At 39.9% G+C, this 13248-nt stretch overlaps 2 non-coding genes across 2 annotated transcripts; one reads left to right on the top strand and one right to left on the bottom strand.

Moving 5' to 3' along the window:
- Positions 1-1211: 1211 nt before the first annotated feature.
- LOC141662189 (small nucleolar RNA R71) lies at positions 1212-1318 on the top strand. The gene has a single exon (XR_012550314.1). It is a non-coding gene; the product is annotated as a small nucleolar RNA R71 (small nucleolar RNA).
- A 2911-nt stretch (positions 1319-4229) lies between these two features.
- Positions 4230-4337, bottom strand: LOC141662946 (small nucleolar RNA R71). The gene has a single exon (XR_012551045.1). It is a non-coding gene; the product is annotated as a small nucleolar RNA R71 (small nucleolar RNA).
- Between the last annotated feature and the right edge of the window lie 8911 nt (positions 4338-13248).

The following is a 13248-nucleotide window of genomic DNA, read 5'->3' on the forward strand; positions in this document are numbered from 1 at the left end:
TGTCAAAAGACACTTTTCCAATAGTACATGGAATAGTGAAGCTTCCTGGATCTTTAAGCTTCGGAGGCAACTTCTGTTGGAGCACAGTAATGCATTCCTATGTGAGAGCGACTGTCTCTAAATCATCTAGCTTCACCTTCCGAGAGAGAATACCTTTCATAAACTTTGCATAACTAGGCATCTGCTCGAGAGCCTGGGCGAAAGGTATGTTGATATAAAGTTTCTTGAACACCTCCAGAAACTTCTCAAATTGTTTGTCCAGCTTTTTCTTCTACAGCCGCTTGGGAAAAGGCGGTGGAGGATAGATCTGTTTCTCCCCTGTATTACCCTCAGGTGGAGTGTGCTCAACAGTAGTCTTCCTTGGTCCCACTTTTTCGTCCTCCTGCACTACTTCTTTCTCAGCCCCAACTTCTTCAGTCAACTCTTGAGTTTATTCGGGATTCGCAACCTTTCCAGACCTTAATATGATTGCCTTTGCCTGCTCCTTAGCTTCCCTCTTTCCTAGCACTTCAGTGTCACTAGGTAATGTACCAAGGTAATGATTTAGCAAGGCATTGGCAATTTGCCCAATTTGATTTTCTAAGGTCTTGATAGAAACAGCTTGACTCTTGCACATAAGCTTCAACTCCTCTAATTCAGATTTTTCATTGTCTTGTTGTAGCTGGAGTTGCTGTCTAGGTGCATACGGTGGTTGCTGAAAACCAGGGGGTTTGTACTGTTTAGCTGGGTACTGCTGATAAGGCTGTTGAACCGTATTCTGAGCATTGCTCCAACTGAAATTAGGATGATTGCGGTTGTTGGGATGATAGGTGGCTGGCACTGGTTGCTGCAATCGCTGGAAGTTGCTCACGAACTGAGCTGATTCACAAGAAATTACGCACTGATTAGTCTCATGAGCACCAGTACAAAGCTCACAGACACTAGCGATTTGATTTACTTCATAATTAGCCAAAGTGTCCACCTTCATCGTCAAAGCCTTAAGTTAGGCAACGATAGCAGTAGCTGCGTCTAACTCCAGAATTCCTGCGACTTTCCCCTGAGTCAGTCTTTGGGAAGGATTCTGGTACTCATTAGAAGCCATCAGTTCAATAAGTTCATAAGCTTCATCGTAGCTCTTAGCCCACAAGACTCCTCCTGATGCTGCATCAAGCATGGGTCTAGAAGTAGCACCCAATCCATTATAGAAGCAATTAATAATCATCCAATCAGGCATGCCATGGTGTGGGCACTTCCTTAGCATCTCCTTATATCGATCCCAAGCCTCACATAGAGATTCCCCTGTCTATAGAGCAAACTGGGTAAGAGCATTCCTGATTACAACAGTCTTCACCATGGGGAAGAATTTAGTGAGAAACTTTTGCGCGAGATCCTCCTAAGTGGTGATAGATCCTGCTGGTAGAGAGTGTAACCAGCACTTAGCCTTGTCCCTCAGAGAAAATGGGAAAAGGCATAGCTTGATAGCATCTTCAGTCACATCATTAAATTTGAAAGTATCGCAGATCTCGATGAAATCCCTAATGAGCATGTTGAGATCTTCTTTAGGAGAACCCACAAATATGTATCATCTGAATCATGCTTGACTAAATGTCATTAATCTTAGGCTGAGAATAGTCCATCAAAGCCTTCGAATTTTCTGCTTGATCTCCCATCGCGATTACAACTGGTTCTTCGACTTTCTCTTCTTCTTCTACCTTCTTTTCTTCCTCAAAAACTTCCTTACGAACTACCACAACTTCTTCCTCAGATTTATCCAATGTTCTATTACAAGTACGCGAATGCGTATGCATACACCCTCACTAGAGTACCTGAAATAATACAAGGGAAGAGATAAGTAATAATGTCTGAGTCAATGAACTTTAACGACCACTGATGGAAAGCACATAAACTATCAATTAACACTGTACTCCCCCGCAGCGGCGCTAAAAACTTGTTAGTCGCTAAACATGCACTAATAATACACGCAAGTATACGAGTTCGCAAGTAGTATAGAATATTTTCTAGTTCGTTCCCACAAAGACTGTATTGGTTAAATAATTAATTCACGCACTTAAGCAACAATGTACGATTATTATTCAATGCTAAGACGATAAGGCCGTGAGGTTGTTTATAACTAAGAATATTAAACTAAAAACTATAACTATGAGAATAAGTGATAAGTGGCATTTTATACAACTTAGAGCGTCTCATAACGGCTTGAATTGGTGTCTTGAACTCAAGTATTTTGTGTATTTGACGTGTTTTCTAGTGTTTTTGCATTTGAGGGTATAACTTGCTTAGATAGGTAGTTTTCATCAAATAAAGCTTAAGGAAGTGCTTGGAGTCAGTCTAGGGGTGATGAGCGAAGAAATCAGCAAAACCAGAAGCAAAATAAAGTATTTTCCAGAAGGGCTAGGAGCAGGCGACTGCGCGCTAGGAGCAGGCGACCGCCTACCAGCAAGCGGCCGCGTGGAGACAGCAGGCGACCGCGTGCGTGCGGAATTTCAGAATCTGGATTTTATTAATTCGAGTACAATTGGGCTTCTGTTGGCGCTGTTTCTCTTGGGCTATTATATAAACCTTATGGGAAGACGTTTTCTTCATCAAGATCAAGAGCAAAGGCAAGAAGATTAAGAAGACCGTTTTAGCACGCAACATCGAAGAAGAGGAAGCATACGTTTATCTTGTGATTCTTTTAACTCGTTGTAACAGTGGATGCTAGTTTTCTTTATGCTTGAACCTTAATACTTTTTTGACTTACTTCATTATTTATTAAGTATTTTTATTAGCTTTATATCGTTGTGTTATTATCATACTTTCATATGAACCCATGGTGACGATGAGTTATATTATGGGCTAATCGTGATCATGGGATCCTAGCGGATTTATTATGGAATTCTTTAGTTAATTGTTTAATACCTTGGTATGTGATGATTGTATGATATCTAGTATAGGTTGTGCTTATTCGTCTTATATGCTTCGTGAACATGTAAGATAACCTGTTAATCTCTTGTGAAGCGACAGTGAATCTTGAGATTTAGAACTTTCCATGCTAGCATAGGTTCATATATTGTATGCATGATTAGTGGGTAACTCTAACCGTTTTACTTGCCCTGTGTAATCATCATGAATAACTTACGCTTAAATCGTTATATTGTCAAATTTTATAGACATATAGGGTCTCAACATAATTTATGCCTATTCAACTTCTATCTTAATTGTGGATGCTTTGTAGAATGGTATTCGTACAATGAAAGTTGGCATTTATCAGTTTCGTGTTGTTCGATTAATATCATCACCATTACATGCTAAGGTTAATAACAATAACTATTGAATGAAGTAGTAATGAAGTTAGAATCTCATGTGTGTTCAATATTGTTAATTCAAGTGTTTAATTCTTGTAGTAATTATTAGTTTTCCAACTATAATTGTTATTGTCTTGGCATTGAAGAATAATCATACATTGGTGAGTAAGTGATAATTAAATCTAATTAATCAGAGTCTCTATGGGAACGAACTAGAAATCATTCTATATTACTTGCGAACACGTATACTTGCATGATTTATTTAGCGCATGCTTTGTGCCTCACAAGTTTTTGGCGCCGCTGCCGGGGACTCGGTTTTATTTGTTTAGTTTATGTACTTGCCATCAGTGGTCATTAGGATTCATTGATTAAGACTTGTTACTTACTGCTTTCGGTTATGTTTTAGGTACTCTAGCGAGCATTTATGCAAACACGTTCTCGCACTCGCAAGAGAAATCTGGATAAAGCTGAGGAAACAGATAAAGCTCTTGACTCTCCGGAGAAGATAGTTTTTGAAGATTCGGATAAAGAGAGTGAAAAGAAAGAACCTGAAATAATTGGTGATCGTCTAGCTCAAGCTGATCCAGCTCTTATGGACTTTTCTCGGCCTAAAATTGATGACATTCAGTCAAGCATCATTCATCCGGCTATTCAGGCCAATACTTTTGAAATCAAGCCGGGCACTATTCAGATGGTGCAGAATTCTGTTTCTTTCGGAGGGGCTGCGACTGAAGATCCCAACATGCATATCAGGAATTTTTTCGAGATCTGTAGTACTTTCAAATATAATGGTGTCACTGATGAGGCTATCAAGCTGAGGCTTTTCCCATTCTCTCTGAGAGACAAAGCTAAGGACTGGTTACATTCTTTACCAGCTGGGTCCATCACTACTTGGGAAGATCTTGCGCGAAAATTTTTGGTGAAGTTCCATCCAATGGCCAGAACTACAGCTATGAGGAGTGCTCTTACTCAATTTGCGCAGCAACCAGGAGAATCTATGTGCGAAGATTGGGAGCGCTACAAAGAGATGTTGAGAAAGTGTCCACATCATGGGATGCCTGACTGCATGGTGATCACTGGTTTCTACAATGGTTTGGGGGTCCAATCTCGACCCATGTTCGATGCAGCTTCTGGAGGCGCCTTGTGGGCCAAAAGCTATACTGAGGCCTATATTCTCATTGAAACTATGGATGCAAATGAGTATCAAAACCCAACTCAAAGGATGATTCATGGGAAAGTAGCAGGTATTCTGGAAGTTGATGCAGCTACAGCTATTACAGCACAGCTCACGGCGCTGACTATGAAGGTCGATTCTTTAACCAACTATGGCGTAAATCAATTATCTAGTGTCTCTGAGCTTTTTGCAGCCTCCCATGCTACGGATCAGTGTTCTCTTGTTAATGAATATGTTCAATATTTGAACAATTTCCAGAAACAGAAGCAGCATGTGCCCGCTACTTATCATCCTAATAACAGAAATCATCCCAATTTCAGCCGGAGCAATAATTAGAATGTTGTTCAGCAGTCATATCAGCAAGTTGCAAATAAACAGTTTAATCCACCTGGATTCCAGCAACCTCGGCAATTTGCTCAAAGGCAACCATATCTTCAACAAGGGGGTGCTGCTCCACCTTCTAGTGCTGATTTCGAGGAGTTAAAGCTGTTGTGGAAAAGTCAGGCTATTTCTATCAAGACCTTGGAAAATTAAATTGGACAAATAGCCAATGCCTTGCTAAATTGTCAACCTGGCATACTTCCCAGTGATACTGAAGTGCCAGACAGGAAGGAAGCTAAAGAGCAAGTTAAAGCTGTCACCTTAAGGTCTAGCAAAGTTGCTGATGCTGAAAAAGCAAAAGATGTAGAAGTTGAAGTTGTAGATGAAGAAGGAATGCAAAAGGAGAAAGAGAGGGAACCAAGGAAGACTACTATTGAACACATTACTATTGAACACACTCTGCCTGAGGGTAATACAGGGGAGAAACAGCTCTATCCTCCACCACCTTTTCCTAAGCGATTGCAAAAATAAAAGCTGGACAAGCAATTTGGTAAGTTTCTGGAGGTGTTCAAGAAACTTCACATCAACATACCTTTTCCTAACGGAAGAGTGTAGTGTCGTGCTGCAACAAAAGTTACCTCCAAAGCTTAAGGATCCAGGTAGCTTCACCATTCCTTACACCATTGGCAAGTTGTCATTTGACAAGTGCCTTTACAATTTGGGAGCAAGCATCAATCTGATGTCGTTGTCTATCTTCAAAAAGCTGAATTTTCCTGATCCGAAGCCCACCTACATGTCTCTACAATTGGCTGATCGTTCGATTACATACCCACGAGGCATCGTGGAGGACGTGCTAGTAAAGGTGGACAAGCTCATCTTTCCGACAGATTTTGTCATTCTGGATTTCGAGGAAGATAAGAAGATTCCTATAATCTTGGGAAGACCTTTCTTGGCTACGGCCGTACCTTGATAGATGTGCAAAAAGGTGAACTCACTATGAGGGTGCAAGAGCAAGATGTGACATTCAATGTGTTCAATGCGATGAAATTCCCTACGAAAGATGAGGAGTGCTTCAAAGTGGATTTGGTCGATTCTGCAGTTACTTCAGAACTTGATCATGTGCTAAGGTCTGATGCCTTAGAAAAAGCCTTATTGGGGGATTTTGACAGTGAAGATGATGAAGGCAATGAGCAGTTACAATATTTGAATGCTTCTCCTTGGAAACGAAAGTTAGACATGCCATTTGAATCTCTTGGTAATACTGATCTCAAGAATGCTGAGGGAAAGCTCAAACCATCTATTGAGGAAGCACCTACTTTGGAGCTTAAACCACTTCCTGAACACTTGAGGTATGCTTTTTTAGGTTATGCATCTACTTTGCATGTTATTATTACATCTGACCTTTCAGGTAGTGATGAGGACAAGCTCTTGAGGATTCTGAGAGTATTCAAATCGGCCATCGAATGGACTATAGCAGATATAAAAGGGATCAGCCCTTCGTACTGCATACATAAAATTCTGCTAAAGGAAGGTAGCAAGCCGACTGTTGAGCAACGGCAAAGGCTTAATCCTATCATGAAAGAAGTGGTAAAGAAAAAAATTCTAAAATGGCCGAATACAGGAATCATATATCCTATTTCTGACAGTTCTTGGGTGAGCCCCGTGCAATGTGTACCTAAGAAAGGTAGTATTACTGTGGCAGCAAATGAGAAGAACCAGCTCATCTCCACTCGAACAGTTACAGGATGGAGGGTATGCATGGACTACAGGAAGTTGAATAAAGCCACGAGGAAGGATCACTTCCCTTTTCCATTAATAGATCAAATGCTTAATAGGTTGGCTGGTCATGAGTATTATTGTCTTCTGGATAGTTATTCGGGCTACAATCAGATTTGCGTTGCACCAGAAGATCAAGAGAAGGCTACTTTCACTTATCCATTTGGCACGTTTGCTTTTCGCGGAGTTTCTTTTGGCTTATGTGGTGCACCTGCCACTTTTTAGAGATGCACGATGGCCATATTCTCTGATATGATTGGAAATAATGTCGAAGTGTTCATGGACGACTTCTCCGTCTTTGGACATTCGTATGATGAATGCTTTAATAATCTCTGTTTGGTGCTCAATGGTGTGTTGAGACCAATATGGTGCTCAATTGGGAAAAATGTCACTTCATGGTGCAACATGGCATCATTCTTGGGCATAAGGTCTCTAGTAAAGGTCTTGAGGTGGATAAAGCCAAGGTGGGCATCATTGAAAATCTTCTGCCACCTATTTCTTTGAAAGGAATCCGTAGCTTTCTTGGTCATGTGGGTTTTTATCGGCGTTTCATCAAGGACTTCTCTAAGATATCTAAGCCGTTGTGCAACTTGCTCAAGAAAGATGTGCCTTTCAAATTTGATGATAAATGTTTGGCAGCATTCGAGACTCTCAAGAAGAATTTAATCACCCATCAGTTATCACGGCACCTGATTGGAGAGAACCTTTTGAGATGATGTGTGATGCAAGTGATTATGCAGTGGGAGTAGTACTTGGGCAGCGAAAGACTAATATCTTTCATGTGTTCTACAATGCTAGTAAGATGCTAAATGGAGCCCAACTGAACTACACTACTACTGAGAAGGAGCTCTTGGCTATAGTTTTTGGTTTCGAAAAATTTCAATCTTATCTACTTGGGACAAAGGTGACATTGTTCATTGATCACGCTGACATCCGCTATCTAGTCTCAAAGAAGGATTCGAAGTCTAGACTTATTCGTTGGGTTCTCTTACTACAGGAATTCGAGTTAGAGATCAAGGATCGAAAGGGTACTGAAAATCAAGTAGCTGACCATCTCTCTAGATTGGAGAATCCCGATTCTACTTCACATGATAAGACATTGATCAACGAATCTTTTCCGGATGAGCAGTTGTTCGCAATTCAAGAGGAAGAGCCATGGTTCGAAGACATTGTGAACTATCTTCTTAGCAATATAATGCCTCCTAATATGAATGCGGCTCAAAAGAAGAAGTTTCTGCATGAGGTGAAGTGGTACATAAGGGATGAACCATATTTGTTTAGACAAGGAGCTGACCAAATCGTCAGGTAATGTATCCCATTCTGTGAGACGGAGGGGATATTACGAGACTTTCATTCCACGGTTTATGGTGGACATTATGGTGGTGAAAAGACAACAGCTCATATTTTTCAAGAAGGTTTTTTCTGGCCTACGTTGTTTAAGGATGCACATCAGTTCATTTTAAGGTGTGATTGTTGCCAAAGAGTTGGGAATCTTTCCAGAAAGGATGAGATGCCTTTAAATGTGCTACTTGAAGTTGAGGTCTTCGATGTTTGGGGAATCAATTTCATGGGACCATTTATCTCATCCTGCAATAATCAGTACATCTTGATGGCAGTCGATTATGTCTCTAAATGGGTAGAAGTCAAAGCTCTGCCGACTAATGATGCAAAGGTAGTGTTGAGTTTTCTTCATAAGCAGATATTCACATGGTTTGGAACACCACGAGTTATCATAAGTGACGAAAGGTCGCATTTCTGCAATCATAAGTTCACTTATATGATGCAACGTTATAATGTGAATCATCGCATTGCTACTGCCTATCATCCATAAACTAATGGTCAAGATGAAGTGTCTAATAGAGAGATCAAGCGCATTCTAGAGAAAGTCATTTGTCCGTCAAGGAAAGATTGGTCTTTGAAGCTCGATGAAGTTGTTTGGGCTTATAGAACAGCATACAAGACTCCACTTAGGATGTCCCCGTTTCAACTTGTCTATGGTAAGGGATGTCATTTACCTGCGGAGCTGGAGCATAAGGCTTATTGGGCATTGAAGAAGTTAAACCTTGATCTAGATGCAGCTGGGAAGAAGCGAATGCTTCAGTTAAATGAACTTGATGAATTTCGACTTCAAGCGTACGAAAACAATAAAATGTACAAGGAAAAGGTAAAAAGGTGGCATGACAGGAAGCTATCGCCTAAGTCATTCGTGTTGGGGCAACAAGTTCTTCTATTCAACTCTCGTCTCCGACTTTTTCCTGGAAAGTTGAAATCAAGGTGGTCTGGACCATTTATCGTCAAAACTGTGTTTCCAAATAGAGCGGTGGAGATTTTTGAGAATGATCTGGGCCAAACATTCAAAGTAAATGGTCAGAGATTGAAGCACTATTATGGGGATACGGCAAACCGTGAAGTGGTTAGTGCCGTTTTATTGTCAACTTGATTGCATAACTCCACGTCAAGCTAATGACGTAAAGGAAGCGCTTCTTGGGAGGCAACCCAAGATATGAGACCATAGGACACCTTAGAATATAGTAATTTATCCAAAAACCTAAAAAAAAATCACAAAAAAATTTACCCATTAACCCACGATTTTCCCCCATACCTTGCCACAATCCCCACTCCTAATCAAAATCTAACCATAATTTTGCCCTATAAATACATACAACCTATCCATACACATCCCACACACTTTCACTCTACAAAATCTCTCCTACACACCAAACACAAACTCTCCAACTCTTATTCTCAGTTTTCATGGCCCCAAAGAGATCACGACCTGTGGGTAGCAGCAGTAGCACCAATCCGACTGCTACTGATTCTTCGAGGAATACCGTTGCGAGGCCCCGATTATTGGATAGGGCTGCTGAAGAAGAGTACACCAAGCTTCTGACTAAGCCTATTATGAGGGAGAGGGGGTTCTTTCCATCAGAGAGGGATGTGAGTTGCTACCGATGATTGCTGAGAAAGGATGGATTACATTCTGCGAGTCATCTGAGGCGGTTCCGATGAGTATCATTCGAGATTTCTATACGAACGCCAAGACTGACAAGAATGGGTTTCCTGTTATTCGTGGGCTTACTGTTGATTATCAGCCCGAGGCGATTCGCCGGGTGATTGGACAGCGATAAAGAAAACCACAAGAGGAGCATTGGAATGCAAAGGCCCCTGAGGACTTTGATTTGGACTTGATTATTACTACTCTCTGTCATCCAGGCACAGTGTGGAAGTTCAAAAGGGGATCCAATGATTATCGTAGTTTCCCTGCTTTCGCGATGAAGAGGAGTGGACGGATGGAGAGCCTGAGTCACGTGGTTTGGTGTATCACCTTCCAGGAGGAGTTCCAGCAGCTGTTGCTACCATGGCTAGGCCCAGTTAGGCTCAGGGAGAGGTAGGCTCTTCGAGAGCTCAGGAAGGAGATGGTTCGGGATTGGCTGATGTCCAGTACATGAGGCTTTCGAGGAGGATGAATGCGATATATGAGTCGCAGAGTCGGTTTACGGAGGAGCTCACCCAGGCACTTGGGACTGCATTCAGAGGCCTTGGAGCTAACATCTAGTGGCCCATTTTTTGTGAGGATTCTGCTTATCCACCTCCTGACACTCCACCCTCTGAGGGTGATGATGATGACTCGACTGAGTAGGTATACCCTGTGTTCCTTTCTATTACCTTCACTGGGAAAGTGAAGATTTTAAGTTTGGGGGTGGTAGTTAAGGAACATATTTGTGTGTGTGTCATGTAGTTGCATTTTCATGCTAGTTTAGTTCATATGGTTAAATATTTTTGCCATATAGTTTTTTTTAAGGATTTATAGCTTTATTTATCATGTCATATAGCTCATGCATATACCATGATCCCTTTGTGTTGCTTTACCGATTAATATGTGATATTGATGCGAGTGTAGTGATAGCGTTAAAGTGATGTTAAATCTTGTTAGGTTAATATGCATGCTAGAAACACTTGTAATTTCACTAAGCCTTAGAGTATGCTTAAGGACTAGATTGTTGTCATGGTTTGATGGTTTTTGAGGTTAATCTATTGCTTATACTTAGAATGCATGCTAGGCTCTTAATGATAAAAGACATGAAAAGATAAAAATTGAAAAAAAAATTGGAATTCATTGCTAGTTGTGGCTAGGCGTCAAATGGCTAGTAGCCGGCTCGTATTGTATACGAGTAGTCTATGGTTGAGCAAGATGGAGCGAAACGCACTTGCTCAGAAATTGAAAAAAAAAAGAAAAAAGAAAAAAAAGAAAAAAATATGGTTTAATGGTTTAATGCATAATTGATCACGAGTGGGCTCTTTGGTATTCGAGATATTAAGTTCTTAGGGGACTTTGTGCCTAGTGACCTAAGGCTTTTATAGTCTGGGATCTGCTAACCTAACACTCGCTAAATGGTTACCATTGCATAAGTCTTTTGTGGACCTCAGTCATTGCACGATCAAATAAGCATTTGTCTTATATGTTGAATAAAAGCATGCCTCCGTAATAAACTCCAATAATCTTGAAATGTTATAAGTCAATTTGTGTCTAGAATATATTTTGCGTATAAGCTTGTGATTGCCTTGAGGATAATTAAGTTATGGTGAATGATCTAGTTTCGAAGCATATCTGTTAAGCATTCGCACAAACCATGTTTCTAGTTGCATGTTAGCTTGCGTGATTTGATTGATCTTTAGTCGCCTAATTGCATTTATTGATATGCCATGTGGTCGTTGGTTTAGTCATCGCGAGGGGATCACTGCATTCATATAAGTTACATTCATGCATATTTTATTCTAAGTTTGAGTCTGTGATGTTTGAGGACAAGCATCGATTCAAGTTTGGGGGTGTGATAAGTGGAATTTTATACCACTTAGAGTGTCACATAACGGCTTGAATTATTGTCTTGAACTCAAGTATTTTGTGTATTTGACGCGTTTTCTAGTGTTTTTGCATTTCAGGGTATAACTTGCTTAGTTAGGTCGTTTTCATCAAATAAAGCTTAAGGAAGTGCTTGGAATCAGTCTAGGGGTGATGAGCAAAGAAATCAGCAAAAATAGAAGAAAAATAAAGTATTTTCCAGAAGGGAAGCAGGTGACCGCGTGCCAGGAGCAGGAGACCGCGTGCCAGGAGCAGGCGACCGCCTGCCAGTAAGCGGCCGCGTGGAGACAGCAGGCGACCGCGTGCGTGCGGAATTTAAGATTCTGGATTTTATTAATTCGAGTACAATTGGGCTTCTGTTGGTGCTGGTTTTCTTGGGCTATTATATAAACCTTATGGGAAGATGTTTTCTTCATCAAGATCAAAAGCAAAGGCAAGAAGATTGAGAAGACCGTTTTAACACGCAACAACGAAGAAGAGGAAGCATACGTTTATCTTGTGATTCTTTTAATTCATTGTAACAGTGGATGTTATTTTTCTTTATGCTTGAACCTTAATACTTTTGTTGACGTACTTCATTATTTATTAAGTATTTTTATTAGCTTTATATTGTTGTGTTATTATCATGCTTTCATATGAACCCATGGTGACGATGAGTTCTATTATGGGCTAATCGTGATCATGGGATCCTAGCGGATTTATTATGAAATTCTTTAGTTAATTGTTTAATACCTTGGTATGTGGTGATTGTATGATATCTAGTATAGTTTGTGCTTATTCGTCTTATATGCATCGCGAACATGTAAGATAGCCTGTTAATCTCTTGTGAAGCGACAGTGAATCTTGAGATTTAGAACATGCCATGCTAGCATAGGTTTATGTATTGTATGCATGATTAGTGGGTAACTCTAACCAATTTACTTGCCCTATGTAATCATCATGAATAACTTGCGCTTAAATCGTTATGTTGTCAAATTCGGTAGACATATAGGGTCTCAACATAATTGATGCCTATTCAACTTCTATCTTAATTGTGGATGCTTGGTAGAATGGTATTCGTACAATGAAAGTTGGCGTTTATCAGTTTCGTGTTGTTCGATTAATATCATTACCATTACAGACTAAGGTTAATAACAATAACTATTGAATGAAGTAGTAATGAAGTTAGGATCTCATGTGCGTTTAATATTGTTAATTCAAGTGTTTAATTCGCGGAGTAATTATTAGTTTTCCAACCTTAATTGGTATTGTCTTGGTATTGAAGAATAATCATACATTGGTGAGTAAGTTTTATTTAAATATAATTAATCAGAGTCTCTGTAGGAATAAACTAGAAATCATTCTATATTACTTGCGAACGGGTATACTTGCGTGATTTATTTAGCGCATGTTTTGTGCCTAACAATAAGATTAATTGAATTAATATATATGACAAACATAGGATTCTAACTTCATTAAATACTTCATTCAATAGCCTTATTGTTCTTAACCTTAGCATGCAATGATGATGACACTAATCAGATAACACGAAACTGATAAACGCCAACTTTCGTTGCACGAGTACCATACTACTAGACATCCACAAAAGAGATAGAAGCTGAATAGACGCCAATTATATTGAGACCCTATATGTTTATAGAATTTGACAACATAATGGTTAAAGCACAAGTTATCTATCTTGATTACACAGGGCAAGTAAGATGGTTAAAATTACCTACGAATCATGCATAACAAATACATGAACCTATGCTAGCATGGCAAGTTCTAAATCCTTAAATTCACTTTCGCTTTATTAAGAATTAACACACTATCTTATAAGTTCGCGATGCTCATAA

Source organism: Apium graveolens, chromosome 5 (genome assembly GCF_009905375.1).
Source record: "Apium graveolens cultivar Ventura chromosome 5, ASM990537v1, whole genome shotgun sequence".
NCBI lineage: Eukaryota > Viridiplantae > Streptophyta > Magnoliopsida > Apiales > Apiaceae > Apium > Apium graveolens.